This window comes from Labeo rohita, chromosome 25, assembly GCF_022985175.1.
Source record: "Labeo rohita strain BAU-BD-2019 chromosome 25, IGBB_LRoh.1.0, whole genome shotgun sequence".
Classification (NCBI taxonomy): Eukaryota; Metazoa; Chordata; class Actinopteri; order Cypriniformes; family Cyprinidae; genus Labeo; species Labeo rohita.
This window is the reverse complement of record NC_066893.1, coordinates 18,916,463-18,936,657: the sequence shown is the minus strand read 5'-3', so window position 1 is coordinate 18,936,657 and position 20,195 is coordinate 18,916,463. Positions and strand designations below refer to the sequence as shown.

Below are 20,195 nucleotides of genomic sequence, written 5' to 3'. Positions count from 1 at the left end.
AAACCTAAAGAGCATATCAGCACAAACACCTCATACCAAAAGACAAGCATGCTGGAGGAGGGCTGGTCATTTTGGGACGCATCTGGACCTGAGCACCTCACAGTCATTGAGTTATCCATGAACTCCTCTGTATATCAAAGTATTCTACAGTCAAATGCGAGGGCATCTGTCCGACATCTAAAGTCGGGCCAAAATTGGGTTATGCAACAGGACAATGATCCCAAGCACACCAGCAAATCTACAACAGAATGGCTGAAAAGAAAAGAATCAAGGTGTTGCAATAGCCCAAAGTCCAGAGCTCATCCTGGCTCAAATGCTGTGGTGAGAGCTGTGCATAAGCAAATGCCCACAAACCTAACTTTGCCACGCATGGACTTTAACTCTTGGCTGTATTTTTCTTAAATAAATAATGACACTGTGTGATATGTCAAGTGATGATGTTTATCTGAGGATTTAGTTTCCAAATTTTAAGACCTGCCAAGGACCAGATAATTTTTTATTATGTCCTGATACAGAAAACCATGAAATTCAGTAGGGTGTCCTAACTTTTTCACATGACTATATATATATATTTATATTTATTACAATTACTATTATTGCTATTACTATAGATATTATTTAAGTGAGAGACCTACTTTTGATTTATTAAACCAAAAATTGACGAATTCTGCGGCATCTCACGCTATAGAGTAAATTCCGTTTTTATGAATGGAATCCGCAATCCCATCCGCGTTTTAGCGGAGGAGAAATTGTAGACGCGTAATGTTAGAGACAGAAATGACATGCCGTTGTGTAAATAAGATAAATAACATAAGCTATTGCTATTTCATTTTTTAAATAAAAAAACAAGGTATAGACCTGTTCTATAGGAAGGTAACCTTAAATGACGTCTGTTGTAATCTGGCGCTATATAGAAAATAAAGTAAACATGACCTTAAAGGGGGGCGGCGGCTGCCGCTGGAGGGGCGGGCTGCCCCCCCTAATATAATGGCAAGGGAAACACTGTATACTGTTAAAATGTCTTAAAAAAATATATCTATCATTAAAAAGAAAATCAAAATACAAAAATACAAAAACAGTTTATCTAAGACTTAGATAAATTATAAATTTAAGTATATAAAAATTATATATAATTTGTTTTTAATCGCAAGAATATGAATCGTAATATGAATAGAATATGTACAAGTAGCAAAAAATTTTAAGAAGTAATAAATTAGTATACTGTATATGCACTATAATTTATTATTGTACATAGTTTGGGATCAATTTGATGGTTTTAAGAATTAAATACTTTTGTTCAGCAAGAACATACCAAAGAAATGACAGTAAAAACTTTACATCTTTACAAAAAAAAAACAACACAAAAATAAAATAAAGAACAATTGTTTTCAACATTGTCAATATTAGTAAATGTTTCTTGATCACAAAATCATCATGTTAGAATGGTTTCTGAAGGATCATGTGACACTAAAGAACAAGGAATGATGCTGAAAATTCAGCTTTGATCACAGGAATAAATTGCATTTAAAAAAAAATGTAATTAAATAAATGCATATGAGACAAAATCTTGCCCATTTTTCCAATATAAACAGCTGCTTTAGCGCCAATGTTACTTTCACATTGACTTTTAAACAGGAAGAGCAGGCAAAAAGCAGCAGCGACACATCAATGCGGCACTGTTCGAGAATCTTGAAAATATGACACAGTCAAGCTAGTAGCGCTTCACTCTCTTTGAGATGAAACTGTCAGTGTACCTCTGTGTAATTGCTGTGATTATGCTGTTACTGCCTCATGTAAAATTATACATCTGCAACAAGGTACATCTAGAATTTGCTGACAATTTTCAGGTGACTGAACGACTGAAGTCATTATGCACTCACTCAAGCTGAAGGAATATATTACACACATTTAGTTATTCCTGAACTCTTCTGAATGACAATTGAAATGGATTCGGGGCAATGGATCGTCTAAGCGAAATTAAACATTTGACATTGAATGTCATACCGTAATTCGGTGTTTTCATCTTTGCATCCGAACCGACGCTGACAGCTGTAACTGCAGCAACCGACTGCTTGACGGGTCTCAAAAAAGGGAAATGTGAAAACTGCGTCTGCACATTAGGGTTTATCAAATCAAAAGACTTTTACGGCGGGGGGGAAATAAAACGGGGCATGAGGGAAAATGAATCACGGCCCGAGCTCGGTTTACTCACTGCAGATAACGTATCGCCATCTGGGGCATCAACTGTGATTCACCATCTGCGAAGGTACAACAGGTCATGACCAAGAAGTCATCGAGCTACCAGAAGGACGGATAGATTGTGATGGGAGAGCGGTCTGTCTTTTATTACAGTGCATCGATATTGTCAGATTTGAGTGAGATTTCAACTCAAGCTGATATCATTTTACTATAATTATACTGGGAGATTTACAGCATTACTCATACCTCATTTTAATGATGCCCAAGTTCATTACACAAAAGCATTGAGAGTCTTACAATAGGAGACCATAAACGCAAATATACAGCATATAAACAAAAGGCGAGATATAGGAATTTTTCATAATTAAATCTACACAACAAATTAATGTTATAGGAGAAGTCCACTTCCAAAATAAAGATTCACATATAAGGTACCCACTAGGGATAACCACGGTTTTCGGTTCGGTTCTGATGGCTTGCCACATCAGTGTTTTTTTTTTTGTTGTTGTCGTTTGCATCTAATTAGCAACAAAATACTCCTGTAAACCTCTGTACACTAGAAAAAGCGTGGATTATTATATGTCTGCTTAATCTTTCTTTTGAGAGAAATATTATTTTTCTGTTTTTTACGCCAAATAGGATGGCTTTCATTCATACTGGACACCAGAGGGCGCCTTCGTGTAGAAAATCCACATATGCGATAACACTGATGACGTTCCAGCCAGGAAATCTCTAATATGGATAAAAGCATCGCTATTGCTGTAACTGAATAAAAACAATATATAACGTTAAACATTTTGAATGATGAGGACAATAAACACTCGTCTGCAATAATATATGGTTTATCTGTGTTCTCAGGTGTTTTCATAGTGATTAAGTATATTTGTAAGCCATTGCTAATCGACATACAGTATAGAAAATATTGTCTGTCTCATTCTATGATAAGAAGCCACATTAGATCACAAAAGGAAGTTATTTCAGACACTCGACTGATGCTGTGAAGTAGAAATAAGTTATAATGTTCTCTTTTGTTGGACAACAGGTTTAAAAAGGCTTATTAATGCATTTCACTAGAAGGGAAGATGCTCTGCAAGTGTTGCTTTTTTTTATATAAACGGGGAGGCGTTTTCTCATCTCAGCACGTGAAATCACGGGCACACACAGCAAATTTCTAGAGAAATAAAACAAGGAAATCATTTAAATGCAAAACCGAAAAACCGTAATTCACAAGCGCGTGGACATCGTACTGAACGGTTCAATATTATATTGAGTTTTGTAACATCCCTAGTACTCAGCCCCTTGTCATTCAAGATGTTCATGTTTTTCTTTCTTCAGTCGTAAAGAAATTATGTTTTTTGAGGAAAACATTTCAGGATTTTTCTCCATATAATGGACTGATATGGTGCCCTGATTTTGAACTTACAAAACGCAGTTTAAATGCGGCTTCAAACAATCCCAAATGCGGTTGTAAACTATCCCAGCTGAGAAAGAAGGGTCTTATCTAACATAACCATCAGTTATTTTCATAAAAATAATATAATTTATATACTTTTTAATGTCAAACGCTCATCTTGTCTTACTCTGCCTGGACTGTTTTGTTCCTGTTCATGACAGTTAGGGTATGTCGAAAATCTCCCATCTCATGTTCTCCCTCAACTTCAAAATAGTCCTATATCACCGTTTTGCCTTTTTTGTTAAGGGTGTTTGATCTTGTTTGCATGTTCACTTTGCAAAGACTGGGTCGGTATTTCTGCAGTGATGTAGGATGATTTTGAAATTATTTTTGATTTTGAAATAATTTTTCTACATACCCTAACTGTCTTGGGTCAGAATACACAGAGTTCAGGGTCAGTAAGGCAAGACGAGGGTTTGAGATTAAAAAAGCATTTAAATTGTATTTTTTTTTTTTTTCAAAAAAAATTTGTTTTTTTTTTTTTTGCTAAATAAGACCCTTCTTCCTGTTTACAACCACATTTGGGATTGTTTGAAGCCGCATTTAAACTGCCTTTTGGAAGTTTAAAATCAGGGAACCATACCAGTCCATTATATGGAGAAAAATGCTGAAATGTTTCCCCCAAAAACACAATTTCTTTACGACTGAAGAAAGAAAGACATGAACATCTTGGATGACAAGGGGGTGAGTACATTATATGTGAACCTCTATTTAACTATATATATATATATATATTTATACATGTGTGTGTGTGTGTGTGTGTGTGTGTGTGTATAAAATGAGGATTTTATAATAAATGTAAATTGTGAATAAAGTATAAAATATAATATAAATTTACAAATCTGAATATATAGATGTTTATCTGTATATATATATATATATATATATATATATATATATATATACATATATATATCATTATAAGTCTAAATATATGAATGTAAATTTGGGAATATGTAATAATAGTATATAATAATAGTAATATACACATATATGAATGTGTATAGTATAATTAATGCAATTTATTTATTTATTAATTCTATATATTCATTTTTATTTCTATATTTTCCCTTTTCAGTTTAATATTGGTTAAGGTTCTCATAATTTTGTTACGTGCTTTTTATTTGTCTTTGTTGTTTTATTATTATTTTTTTTTAAAATAAGTAATTTTTATTTTAACATATCAATTTTGTAGTATAAGAATAAAAACAACATTTTGTTCAAGTGACAAAAAAGCAGTTTTATTTAACTATAATATCTAATTAATAATAATAAAAGGAAAGATTTGAAAAATATTTGAAAATATTAAATCTCTTGAACAGTTTTTTTTAAATATGTCAGCATAGCTTTTATTAATTTCATTTATTTTAGTACATCAAGTTAAACTAAATAAAAAAAGTAAAATAAAACTAAATAAAATATATTTTTTATTTTTTTAATTGATTTTTATTTTTTTTTTTTATTTTTTTTTTTTTCTTTTCTTTTCAGTTATCATTGACTTTATTTCAAGTAATGAAAATGTAGTTTTAGTTATCCCTAATAACCACAGAAAAAATATATATTATAATAAAAGGAAAGATTTCGAAAGACGAAAATACAAAATCTCATCAAAGCCACTTAATAAATTGTGTAAACAGTTTATTTAACCATTAATCAAAGGGAGAACAGACCACTGAGCCAAGAAGCAGCAAGACTGTCCTTTTTTTTTTTTTTCATGTGTATTATTAATTCTGGTTTGGCACCGTCTTCCCTAATGAGGTGTCAGCAGGTCTTCAGAAAGCGATTCTGTGATTCAAAATTAAAATGACCGGTTTGAAAGGCAGATTTTCTAACGCCCCCAACCGAAAGCCTCTGCCCTCCCGCACGGCCACGCTTCCTTTAAGGGTTCATCAGCCTTCAAAGACACCACTGAAATCAAGGATCCATACTTTGCCCCCATAGCTTGAGGAACAGTGTGGCGCTATTAAATATTAAGACATTCACACAAAGACGGTACAGCTTTTCACCTCATTATAAGAAAAACTATATGACAAAAAGCACACTGCATTTTGCCAATTATGTGAAGGCAAGTCAGTCAAATGAGGGTTTCTCCATACATGCATGGATTATTTCATTTCTGAAGAGTCAACATAGATTATTCAATTCTTTTATTGTGTGTTTATTTTATTTTATTTTATTTGTAAAAAATGACAGGACTTTAACAAAAACCCATACTTGGAAATCATGATTATGATTATATTTATTTGTTTATTTTATTTTATTTATTTTATTAAAAATGGTAAGTCTTATACAAAAACCCATGTTTGGATTTTTCTTTAGAAGTATTTTTTTCTACCACAACAAATGATCAAAACATTATTTGTTTATTTGTTTATTTTATTTTATTTTATTTTTTTAAATGACAGGACTTTAAAAAAATCCCATAATTGGAAATGATCAAAATGATATTTATTTTATATATATATATATATATATATACCCATATTTGGATTTTTCTTCAGAAGTCATTTTCCTACCACAACAAGATCAAAATTATATTTATTTTTCAAAAATGCCCGGATAAAATGATATTTTATTATTCTATTTTATTTATTTATTTATTTTTTTCAATGGCAGGACTTTAACAAAAACCCATATTTGGATTTTTCTTCAGAAATCATATTCCTACCACAACAAATGATCAAAATGATAATTTAAAAATTCTTTATATCATTATAAAATATATTTTATTATTGTAATTATATTTTATGTTATTATATTTTTTATATAATTACATAGCTACTGGCACATTTAATGCTTGCAAGTCATTAATTTCTAATAATTCTACTATAATTATAATAAACTAAAATGCTTTTAATATGTATATAAAAATTTTATAGTTAATATTTATATTGAGTTATAGCATTTTTACAGTAAGTACAACTGTGTTACAAAACAACTCCACAGTGTTAAATAAGGTAAATAATAAACTTCATACCATAAATAATTTATGATCATAATTTGGTAAACATTAAAGGAAGACGCTTGCGATTCTGGCAAGATACAAAACACTCAGCATAAAAAACAACTCACAGATTCTATCAATCAGACTAAATTATAGATTAAATAAACACCTGAACATTACCAAACAAGTCAAAAGTCAGAAAACACTGCATCATTTATTCATACAGCAGTGCATGCTGGGAAACAAGACTCTGGCATTGCACTGTAAACATCCCAGCATTAGCATCAACACGATACTGACAAATACAGAGAAAAGTACAAAGAATTACTTGTGTAACAAAATCTCATCGACGTTCACAACATTTGAAAAAGATCTCAAACGGTTACCGTTGAGAACTGGCTGGCGCCTTCTCACCAAACATTTACTATTGATGATAGCAACTGTTCCCTGTAGATCTGAGCAAATACAATCCTCATGAATATTTCAAAACTATATACCAGGCATCCATTGCTACCTTTCGGACCATTAATCTATGTGGTCAAAAGGGGGGTTTATATTCCTATATTCAAGAGGATAAAATCCAAGCCAGGGTTTAGAATCAGAGAAAATAGCCACCGTTAATATACAACACTGTCTGGAGTCAGATTTCTTCCAGACAACATTTATATAATCATACACCACCTGTAAATCACAGCTATTACTTGCAATTTTGACTTCTACCTGCTATATTTGAGAAACATGTGCAAATAGAATTAGTTACAAAGCACTTGTTAGCACTGTTGCTTGTAATCACTCTTATTATTGCTCATTCTTAAGGATTTCAACAACCATTTTTTCTCAACAAAATCCAACAAGAGTCTGACGAATGTAAATGAATAAATTAAAAATACTAAAAATACATATTAATTGCTAGGTGCTCTATACAGCTGTAATTATTCATGACATCTTTACGTTCTGACATTATCATGTCAGCGTTACGTTGATGTAATAATTGATGGATTCAACAGCTGACAGATCTGCGAATGTTTATAGAAAAGCACAATGAGAATTCGGTGACAAACTCATCGCAAGGGCGGCATTTTCATTCTGCCTTCAGTACCACGGTATTATTTTATGTATGTTTCTAATAGTAATAATAATGAAGGAATCAGCCAAAAAAAAGGTTCTCAGCCCAGAAGGCAGTGTGCCATGAAATAGAGGAGTGAGTGCACATCATTCACACCGGTAGGGGAACGTATGCTTAAGCTCAAAAATATTATTTACTTTGAAGTGTAATGACCCAAGAAGGGTCCACACGCTGAGGAACAAGCAGGCTCTTCTTAATTTAAGTGAGGGGTGGGCGAAGGATACATCACATCTTATTTATCTACGCTCGGCCGGTTTGGTCTTAATGATGTGATGCCGTTATAATGACAACAACAGCTCCAGATGAGAGACCGTATGCACACAGTAACAAAGTCATTTTTGCAGCTTGTTTTTAACGTTGAAGGAGAAGTCCACTTCCAAAACAAAGATTCACATATAATTTATTCAATAGTTCATGTCTTTCTTTCTTCAGTCGTAAAGAAATTGTGTTTTTTGAGAAAAACATTTCAGCATTTTTCTCCGTGTAATGGACTGACACGGTGCCTCGATTTTGAACTTCCAAAATGCAGTTTAAATGCGGCTTCAAACGATCCCAAATGCGTAAACGATCCCAGCCCAACAAAGAAGGCTCTTATTAAAATTGACAGTAAAGACATTTATAATGTTAGAGCTATAAATGCTGTACTTTCGAATGTTCTATTCATCAAAGAATCCTGAAAAAAAGGTTTTGGTCATTTTTTCACAAAAGTATTAAGCAACACAACTGTTTTCAACATTAATGATAATAGAAAATGTTCAAAATCAGCACAAAATCAGCATGTCAGAATGATTTCTGAAGGATCATGCACTGAAGACAAGAGTAATGATGCTGAAAATTCAGCTTTGCCATCATAGGAATAAATACGTTTTAAAGGGGTCATCGGATGCTAAGTTCACTTTTACATGTTGTTTGAACATTAATGTGTGTTGGCAGTGTATGTACAAATCTACCCTATAATGATACAAATCCATGCAGTGGTTTTTAATTAATCTGTAAAAATAATATCACCTTTTTCAGATTGAGCCATTCTCAGATGCCCGTCGTTGTGGCGTCACACCCACAGAGGCCGCTCCCACGATAGTTGATTGACATGAGCGTCTTACCTCAGATCAGCTGTAACAGTCCGCCCTCTTTGTTTCAATGCCGGAGCAGGGATGTAAATTAGACAAGAATATCTCAGACTGAGCGATTGAGGTGTTGTGTTGCTGGATGTAATAATGAACATAGTGGTCGTCGTTTACTCCCGACATCTGAGCCACTGAAGATGCAGTGGATTACGTTTGTGAAGGGAATGTGCCTCCCGATCTACATATATCCGTATATGTTCACGCAAATCATTCGTGATCCTGCTTCACTTACAGCAGAAGTGAGTATAAGGTTTTTTTTATTTTGAATCTTTGCGATCGTCTTTCCTAATAATGTGCTAGTTAGCAAGTTTAGCAGCTAAACGCGGCTAAATGCAGCTAAAGTAAACAGGCTCGTCACTCCACAGAGAGAAGAGAGGGGAGGGGCGAGCAAAGCTCATTTGCATTTAAAGCAGCCTCGACCAGAATGAGATGATTTTTGCAGAGCTGATTTTGGCAAGGTAAAAAGGGTGTTGTTTTACACAACCATTGAGAATTTTTAACCAAAGTATATTATAGACTTTTCATTAAGATCCTAAAGAATCATATCAACTTGAAAATGGGCATCTGATGACCCCTTTAAAATATAATAAAAAAAAAGAATAGAAAAAAAAGTTTCACATAGTTCACAATATTACTGTATTTTTAAATAATTTAACCTTTTTGAGCATCAAAAGAATTATTTCAAAAACTTAATGGTAATGATGGAAAAAGCAAGAAAAATAGTTTCAAACAAGACAAACTAGTGTTTAAAAAAAAAAAAAAATATACTGGCTCTATTCCAAATGTATTTCACAACCGCAGAACCTGATTTTACCAAGTACGACATGTCCCTGGATCAACATCTTTGTTGACCCTGGAACAACATTGTGATTAACCAATCAGATTTGAAAAATCAGTTTATAGTTTTTGTGAAGTTTAGGCTTACAATCAGTGTTTGGTGCTTGTACATCAGTGTCATTCATCTATCATTTCCTCTGATTTTAGGGATTACTCATGGGTAAGGTTAGGTTTAGGTGTAGGGATGTGGTCAAGATTAAATTTTTGGATTAAATTGTTGTTGCAGGGTCAACAAAATATGTTGACCCAGGAACACATCTAACTCAGCAAAATCAGGACATGCTTTCACAACCTATACATTTTCCAAGGTTTTTCCCACCTCGTCTTTTTTTTGGCTGCCGTTACAATTTAACATAGTGCATTGAGGGTTAAAATAATTCTTGTCCAAAAAGTGGAATACAAATTTATTCAGATCCCATCTGTGTCTGCTCTTCCATCTAGATCTACATCACAGCTACAGAGTACAACAACTGCTGGACACAGCAAGTAATACCTATCTGCGAATTCATTTAATAGCTGCTCTGCTTTCTCTAAATCGAACGTCTGCGTACACATCACACACAATACTTGAGATGCTTTGAAGCACCATTTACTGTACAATTTAGCCACCTGAGATTTGCTAGCTTTTGAACTAAGCTGTTGCCTTTTATTTTACGAAGCCCCGAGGCAACAAATCATCGTCACTAGCCTGAAATCCACCGCAACCCTCAACAGGCACATATAAGCCCATGTGCTGTTTCTGATCCAGCTGGACTTTTGTTTATTTAGCCTCAGGGCCGCTAGCTTGGACGTAACGTTATTTAGCTACAAGCAAAGATGTATGCTTCACCTTAAAAGACTTCGGGCTCAATCCGAGGAGTCATTACAGTGAAGGCAACGGTTTGAATTCCACCCGTTGCCCCGTCCTGTTACTTATGCATCAAATGTCTGAAGTCGGAGTCTCTCTCTGAAGACTGATGAGGTCAAATGCTGCAGACATCAATATTCAAGTTGACTGCAAATCAAAAAGTGATTCAAAGGGCATTGCGCATTCATCTAAAAGTTCAGATTGAACTTCAGAAATTGCAACTTTCAACTTTGTTATTTATTTAATTCTTCAGATTGCATGTGTAACTCCTTAATCTGAACGTGCAACTTCAATTCAAACTTCTTCAATTAATCATTTATTCAGATCTTCAGGGCTGTCTGGTATCTTCAGGGAGCTTCTCTAAGACAGCAGGGTATGGAGATGTGTTCATGTGCTGTTAACATTGTTCTGCTTAAGAAGCCTGTTTCCCCATCGAGGGTTAGTTATGTGTGATGCAATACATATGCCACTGAATGACGCAACTCTGGCCATGAAATATTAATATGCTTGAAAAATTGACCAGTATTAGGATCTTTAATAGTTTCATGTGGTGATTTGAAAAATAAAACACAGCTTCGCATGATGGAAATGCTCTTGATATGCTTATAACAAATACTTATTTTAAAAAAAAAATTTGTCAGTTTTAACAGCATATGAAAAACATACCTTGTTTACTTTAAGGTTCTGAGTCGCTGTGTGACAAATCTACTGTAAAATCCTATTTTGACAGTTCTAAGAGAAAATCTAACATTTAGCAGACCTTGCCAGCTAACTCTGTGTCTGTATTTGAGTCTGTGTGTGTGCGTGTTTTAAACCTGTCTGTGTATTAACTGAAAATGCCACGGCTGGTGCGAGTCCCCTGAGTCTTTGTGAATTGTGAATGAGAGTGAAGTGGAGGGTGACCCTGCCCTGACCACACACTGACACTGAGTCAATTAGTAGAGTGAAGTTTGTCTGCAGTCCATGAACACCCACAAACACACACGCTTTTCGCTCCCGGCTCGCCTGACCTGATGTCACATCACACACCACTTCTGACTAAAAGATAATGGGTCACAGAGGAAAACAAACACACCTTATGTCTTCTCTTTCTGTTTGAGAACTAAAAAAGAGCACTAGGATGGCCGCATTAAAGAGTCCATTGCTTGGTGATTTCACATTTTCTGTATCTTTGCACTATAATTATTGTCATTTAACCAACATATTTATGAAATAGACAGCGGAGGATTGAGACATTTTGCAGGCCAGACTCAAACCTGCAACACCTGCATGAGCACCAAAGCTCAACATAGAGCTGCACCATGGCTTTAAAACAAAGAAATATCAAAATGAAGCAAAACAGAAAACATACACTATATATGCACGGTTGAGGTCAAAGGCTTGCATACACCTTGCAAAATAATGGATCATACAAAATGCATGTTATTTTTTATTTAGTTCTGACCTGAATAAGATAATTCACATAAAAGGCCTTTACATATAGAGAAAATAATAGTTGAATTTATAAAAATGACCATGCTCAAAAGTCCTGAACAGTTAAACTGCCTGCTGTTCTTCAGAAAAATCCTTCAGGGCCCACAAATTTTGGGGTTTTTCAGCATTTTTGTGTATTTGAACCCTTTCCAACAAATGTGATTTTAAGATCCATCTTTTCACACTGAGGGATTCATTTGAAACCATTACAGAAGGTTCAAATGCTCATTGATGGCGCAGAAGGAAAAATGATGCATTAAAAGCCGGGGGGTGAAAACTTTTGACCACAATGAAAATTTGTACATTTTTTCTTATTTTACCTAAATATCATATTTTTTTCATTTAGTACTGCCCTTCAGAAGCTACAGAAGACACTTACATGTTTCAAAGAAGACAAAATAAGCTACATTTACTTTGATATTTAAATTCAAAAAGTTTTTACCCCCCTGCTCTTAATGCATTGTGTTTCTTTCTGGAGCATCAGTGAGCATTTGAACCTTCTGTAATAGTTGCATATGAGTCCCTCAGTTGTCCTCAGTGTGAAAAGATGAATCTCAAATCAAGCAGTCATTGTTGGAAAGGGTTTGAATACACAAAAATGCTGAAAAGCCAAAGAATTTGTGGGCACTGAAGGATTTTTCTGAAGAACAGCAGGCAGTTTAACTGTTCAGGACAAACAAGGGATTCATAAACAACCATTACTATTAAAAAAAAAACACAGCTGTAGATCATTCAGGTACCAACACAGTATTAAGAATCAATCAGTCATTTTTATAAATTCAACTATTATTTTCTCTTGTGGACTACATATAAACGTCTTTTATGTGAAATCTAAAATCTAAATCAGGTCAGTACAAATTAATTAATAATAACTTATTTTAGTAAAATAATTAACATTTTGCAGAATCTGTGAGGTGTATGTAAACTTTTGACCTTAATTGTATATATGTATGTGTGTGTAGTATACTTCTTTACAAGGCTTACTAAATAAATCCAAAACATAAACAGTTCATCTCCCATAAGTGCCTGGCGCTCAAGCACGTAACACCAGTCGGCATACGTTCATCTGAGTTCGAGAAAGACGACCTGTCAATATCCTCAAGTTTGTGTAACTCCAAAACAGTCACACGCTACAGTTCAAGTGTTTATTTATTCAAGCAATGAGTCAAAGACAAACACGGCAATCCACTGAGTACCGTCTCTGACACGTGTGATAACTCATCAAAGTCTGAGACGGAAAGAAAAGAAAGGGGGAGAGAGAGAAAAGACAGGAAGAATCTCCTCAGAATTCCCCGTCCTGACAAGCAGTCAAGCATTCAGTTGTCAAAGTCAAAGCAAGAGCTTGCTAATCATGTGCGATGCCTCATAATGTGTGTGTTTTCAAAGCGAGGCAGCGCTGCCGATTCTGACAAACGGGGAGGGGAGGGGAGGGCTCTAATTCTGTTGTTCTTTTTATCTGGTCTTCATTGCCCTAAGACTCACATCACTCTGTGACGGCGTCTTTATCTGTCGTTACCGGCACTTTTTTCTTCCTCTCTCATCTACCCCTCCACCCTGAAGCACACGCTCTGAGCGCTGTCTTCTAATAGAGGAATTTTTGCTCTCTCTTTATCATTCTCAAGCTTTCTGTTGTTCTCTCAAATTCTCTCAAGAACATGAATATACACACATTCACTTCAAAACAGCCATATACTACATGTGTGTAGTCTGCCAAACTGCATAAAGGACGAAAACTCAATAAAATTTAGCACATATGACTAAAATCCTGTGTACCACACAGCGCTTCACACTCCAGTATTTTTAGTACTATAATTATGTTTTTATTTTAGCATTGTTAAAGGAATAGTTCACCCAAATATTTAGGAGCACCATGTGCAACTGACCCAATCAGCAAATTTGTGTTTGCGCTGAGGGAAGCTTTAAATGTTTCTGCGTGTTTTTGCAACGTTGAGTAACAAATCACAGACATATCTCATGAATTCTTTCATTAACAAAGTGTAGAGAGACTGTAAATGTAGAGAGCTTCATTGATTAAAATAGAACTTTTCGTGAAATCATGAAATGAGTGATACCTTTTAATGATTATAAAGGATATTTGTAAATGAGATATTGATTTTTACACAAACAGTTAATTAAGAAGTTAATAATAAGTAACTTACATTGTCTGACTATAACACCATTGCCTGATTTTGCTATATTTCGTTGTCAAAAATAGTTTAAAACAAGTCACAACTGTGTCGCAGCGAATCTCCATTCAAACACAGCAGTTTTTCGTTTATGAATGAACGTGCATTTTTAATTGAATCTAGTGAGTCAATGATTCAATTTCCCATTCGTAAAGACACCTGCTTTATTCCTGAATGAATCAGCCATTCGAAAGAATCAAATGAATGAATGATTCAGTCATTGAATCAGTGATTTTAAATGCTTTAGTATTTCTATATTCAAAATTTGATATTTAAAACATTAATCTCAACATGAATTTATGAATTTTATTGCACTCATGCCACCTCTGAGCATTAAATATGAAAATACACCTACAAGCCACTTTCATTTGATTGGTAACTTATTCTTATTCTACTTGTTCATATTCTGTTGTTTTAATCAGAAATTTTAAAAAGCTTATAAGCTATAATTTAAAAAACAAATCGACATAAAAGATGACATACTTTTTATAAAGTTAGAAATGCCATTACGAAGGTAAAAACAAAATTCCCCAGTAAATCACTTTAAGGATCCAAATATCACCTCGTAATAGGAAGGCTAATTTTTTATCAGATTTTTTGATTATTGATTAGAAGGTGCTTCTGAAATTTTAAAATTTTGACTGTGCTCCTAATTTTTTAAAGAAAAGTAAGCACAGAGCCCTGATATGACTTTCAGAGAAAAACAGTTGGAGTTATATTAAAAAAACTGAGTGCATCCATCCATCATAAAAATGCTCCACACAGCTCTGGGGGGTTAATAAAGACCTTCTGAAACGAAATAATGATGCATTTGTGTAAGAAAAATTTCATGTTTAAATATGAGTATATGCTAGTCACTGGAGAACCAAGTTTTGTTTACAGCAAGGGAAAACTAGTCTTCATATAAACATATATAACCAGTACATTAGACTATTAAATATCAACACCCATTCACTGCCATTATAAAGCTTGGAATAACCAGAACATTTTTTAATATAATTTTGATCGTATTCACATGAAAAAAGAAAGTCATATACATCTAGGATGGCTTGAGGGTGACAAAATCATGGGGTAATTTTCATTTTTGGGTGAACTATCCCTTTAACCATTACATCATTTGCTTGCAGTGAATGGGTGCTGTCAGAACGACAGTCCAAACAGATGATAAAATCATAATCCACAAGACTCCAATCCATCAGTTAACTTCTTGTGAAGCAATAAGCTCCATGTTTGTAATCAACAAAACCATTATTAAGGCATTTTTGACTTCAAACTGTTGCTTTCAGAGTCTTTAATCCATAATATTACTTTCTGCAGTGAAAAAGTTGTTGACTCATAAGAGAAATGTGCACAGATAAAATATATTAAAACAGTTTTAAACAAATATGTGGGTGGATTTTGATGCGAGAGGACATCACGGGATGGACTTTTTCACTAGAGGATGCGTTATTATGGACTCTCATTTTGTCTAGAAGCAACTGTTTAAAGCTTAAACGCCTTAATGATGGATTTGCTTATTAAAAACACGCAGTTACAAACCCTCATGGCATTCAAAACCTGTATAACTTTCTTCTATTTAAAGTCCCTCGAAAACAGACAGCAAGCAAGATCTGTCAAATGCTAATGTGTCTTGATGATATGAACGTCAGTAAATCAGATTACTGTATTCACTCAAAAGTGTTAGATAACCAATTCTGTATAAACACCGCATTACTGTACTGACATAGAGATGAATCAAACAGGTCATAGAGTTTCACATTCTGCCTCCTGGCACTTTCTGTACTCACAGAGGAAGAAGAGAATAGAAGATGACGTGATAGTTTGCTCCGCTTACCAGCACAGAACGCTGCCCCTCATGGCCGTATCTTCAGCACAGCGGGCGGCCCCTCATCTCACGGCAGAGCGGATATCTTTACTGGTGCTTTCCATCAGTGCTTGTGGCCAGTAAGCTTGTTTTAGTGGAGCCGTGGGTTTCTGCTGGCTGGAAGAGAGCAGTTACAGAAGAGATATGAAAGGAAACAGAGGCATAATGTCAGTTTTCTCTTTTTCATCCTCTCATTTTGTCTTTGCTCTGCTTTTTATAGAGATAGTTCAGTCAAAAATGAAAATTGTGTCATTAATTACTCACCCTAATGTCGTTCCAATCCTGTAAGACCTTTGTTCATCTTCAGAACACAAATTAAGATATTTTTGATGAAGTCCAAGTGCTTTCTGATTCTGAATAGACAACAATGCAACTGACAAGTTCGTGACAACCGACAAGGCCCAGAAAGGTAGTAAAGACATTGTTAAAATAGTCAACGTGACATCAGTGGTCTTAATTTTATGAAGCTACAAGAATACTTTTTGTGCGCAAAGATGCATGTGTCGTTGTACTTTTGTGAATGCACATTAAAGACTGACACGGAAAGAGAAGAAATTGTTGAATAAAGCAGTTATTTTTGTTTTCTTTGTGTACAAAAAGATGAATGAAGCTTACAGGTTTGGAACGAAAATTACAGAAGGTTCAAATGCTCTTTGATGCTCCAGAAGGAAAAATAATGCATTAAGATCCAGGGGGTGTAAACTTTTGAACAGAACGAGGATGTGTACATTTTTCTTATTTTGCCTAAATATCATATTTATTTTATTTATTTTATTTAGTACTGCCCTTCAGAAGCTACAGAAGATACTTACATGTTTCCCAAAAGACAAAATAAGCTAAATTTACCCTGGCCTTCAAATTCAAATGTTTTCACCTAATGCATTTCTCCTAATGCACTGTGTTTCTTTCTGAAGCATCAGTGAACGTTTGAACCTTCTGTAGTAGTTGCATATGAGTCCCTCAGTTGTCCTCAGTGTTAAAAGATGGTTCTCAAAATCATGAAGTCATTGTTAGAAAGGGTCAAATACGCAAAAATGCTGAAAAAAAAACATAATTTGTGGGACCTGAAGGATTTTTCTTAACAACAACGGGTAGTTTAACTGTTCAGGACAAACAAGGGACTCATGAACAACTATCACTATCACATATCCCTCTTATTTTGTTAAAATAATTAACATTTTGCAGATTCAGCAAGGTGTACGTAAACTTTTGACCTCAACTGTATATTACCTGTAATCTGCTAAATGTGACTATAAGGCATTAAGATATTATAAACATTTACATCTCTATAGTTATTAAAAATGGCATCAATGTATAAATGTTTTACCTGTCAAACGAAGAATAAAGCCTGACAGACTTATCAACAGCCCAGCGCAAAGCCTGAAGGGCTTTATTTTGCAATAACAACCGGCTGGATGTACATTAGTCTATTTGCCACAAAACTACAGGTGCATCTCAATAAAATAAAATGTCATGGAAAAGTTCATTTATTTCAGTAATTCAACCCACATTGTGAAACTTGTGTATTAAACAAATTCGGTGCACACAGACTTAAGTATTTTAAGTCTTTGGTAATTGTGATGATTTTGGCTCACATTTAACAAAAACCCACCAATTCACTATCTAAAAAAATTAGAATACTTCATAAGACCAATAAAAAAAAAAAAAAAAAAATTGTTAATTGTTGGCCTTCTGGAAAGTATGTTCATTTACTGAATTACTGCCTCAATTGGGCGTGGCATGGAGGTGATCAGTCTGTGGCACTGCTGAGGTGGTATGGAAGCCCAGGTTTCTTTGACAGTGGCCTTCAGCTCATCTGCATTTTTTTGGTCTCTTGTTTCTCATTTTCCTCTTGACAATAACCTATAGATTCCCTATGGGGTTCAGGTCTTGTGGGTTTGCTGGCCAGTCAAGCACATCAACACCATGGTCATTTAACCAACTTTTGGTGCTTTTGGCAGTGTGGGCAGGTGCCAAATCCTGCTGGAAAATAAAATCAGCATCTTTAAAAAGCTGGTCAGCAGAAGGAAGCATGAAGTGCTCTAAAATTTCTTGGTAAACGGGTGCAGTGACTTTGGTTTTCAACAAACACAGTGGACCAACACCAGCAGATGACACTGCAACCTAAAGCATCACAGACTGTGGAAACTTAACACTGGACTTCAAGCAACTTGGGCTATGAGCTTCTCCACCCTTCCTCCAGACTCTAGGACCTTGGTTTCCAAATGAAATACAAAACTTGCTCTGATCTGAAAAGAGGACTTTGGATCACTGGGCAACAGTCCATTTCTTCTTCTCCTTAGCCCAGGTAAGACGCCTCTGACGTTGTCTGTGGTTCAGTAGTGGCTTAACAAGAGGAATACGACAACTGTAGCCAAATTTATTGACACGTCTGTGTGTGGTGGCTCTTGATGCCTTGACCCCAGCCTCAGTCCATTCCTTGTGAAGTTCACCCAAATTCTTGAATCGATTTTGCTTGAGAAGACTCTCAAGGCTGCGGTTCTCTCGGTTGGTTGTGCATCTTTTTCTTCCACACTTTTTCCTTCCACTCAACTTTCTGTTAACATGCTTGGATACGGCACTCTGTGAACAGCCACCTTCTTTGGCAATGAATGTTTGTGGCTTACCCTCCTTGTGAAAGGTGTCAATGATTGTCTTCTGGACAACTGTCAGATCAGCAGTCTTCCCATGATTGTGTAGCCTAGTGAACCAAACTGAAAGACCATTTTGAAGGCTCAGAAAATCTTTGCAGGTGTTTTGAGTTGATTAGCTGATTGGCATGTCACCATATTCTAATTTGTTGAGATAGTGAATTGGTGGGTTTTTGTTAAATGTGAGCCAAAATCATCACAATTAAAAGAACCAAAGACTTAAACTATTTCTGTATGTGTGTATTGAATTTATTTAATACGCGAGTTTCACAATTTGAGTTGAATTACTGAAATAAATGAACTTTTCCATGACATTCTAATTTATTGAGATGCACCTGTAAATAATGAAAGCTTCCGTGAGGAAAGCCGTGCTAGCAAGAGCCAAGTTCAAACTAGATGGCATACAGGGTTGCCAGGTTTTCACAACAAAACCTGCCCAATTGCCACTCAAAACTACCACAAAAGTAGCCCAATCCTCTTTTGAGGGAGGTCTCCAAGATGACATTATTAAATAATTGTACTCAGAATACTTTACTAGCCAACCAAACGCAGCTTTCTAAAAAAAAAAAAATGCTCTTAGCAAACGAATAGTGCCGACTACCAGATGAGCCTGTATTATTAATTTTTACCAGTTGTTATCTGGGAATAACATACCTCGGAATGTGGTGACTGACCAATCAGAATCAAGTATTCTGGGTAGCCATGTAGTAGTATTCAATAAATGGTATTTATTTCTGGAGCACAAACAGTGTCAAAGCACATGTGCTAACAGCTACAACACCATTTTAAAAGGTTTCATTTTCATCAAGATGACCTAGTCTTGTCTTAAGGACAGAGCTAAACTCAATTCAAATGACTTTACCTCCATAAGCAGTTGCACCGCATCTGCCCTTGAAGCTAATTTGGTTGTCGGTGGAGAGCGTGTTTTGGCAGCGTGGCAGGGGGTTCCTCGCAGGGGTTCTGAATGAAATTGGGAAGTTATCCAGAGCTTTGTTTTCCATAATTTTGGTGGATAAACAAATGTAATGTAATTGCTGTTTTCTTTCTCGCCTAAAACACACACAGAGAGAGGCTCACACAGTCTTTCCACATCCTTCAATCATCTGTATTTGTGCTGACTTCACTGCTGAAACTGTATCAACATGCATCCCTCTCCGATCATAATATTAATATCGCACATTAATCTAGCAGTTAAAAGGATCCTGGGAGGACTGAAGATCTCATTTTAGACAAAGCCCACACTTGAAACCTTAAACATTCTGGTTCTGTGAAAGAAAGAATAGGGGGGAAAATATAAATTATGCACAATGAACAAAAAGTTCATAAAAATGGGAATATATAATAGGTTTATATAAAAGCTTTTGTTTAATTTTTTTGTGGAAAATGTTAAACACTACTACACTATTGTTAAAATAAAACATATAGAAAATCATTTTTTATATTTTAAATTCATCAAAGAATTCTGGAAAAAATGCATTATGGTTTCCA

General features: G+C 35.0%; 1 long non-coding RNA gene across 2 annotated transcripts in view; it reads right to left on the bottom strand.

Annotated features, from left to right (window-relative positions):
- Positions 1-20,154, bottom strand: part of LOC127156297 (uncharacterized) — a 42,925-nt gene extending 22,771 nt beyond the window's left edge. For both annotated transcript variants that reach the window (XR_007825721.1, XR_007825722.1), the window contains exons 1-2: positions 19,570-20,154; positions 16,027-16,173 (exon numbers count right to left, since the gene is read on the bottom strand). This is a non-coding gene — a long non-coding RNA (uncharacterized LOC127156297). The remainder of the gene's footprint in view (positions 1-16,026; positions 16,174-19,569) is intronic.
- Between the last annotated feature and the right edge of the window lie 41 nt (positions 20,155-20,195).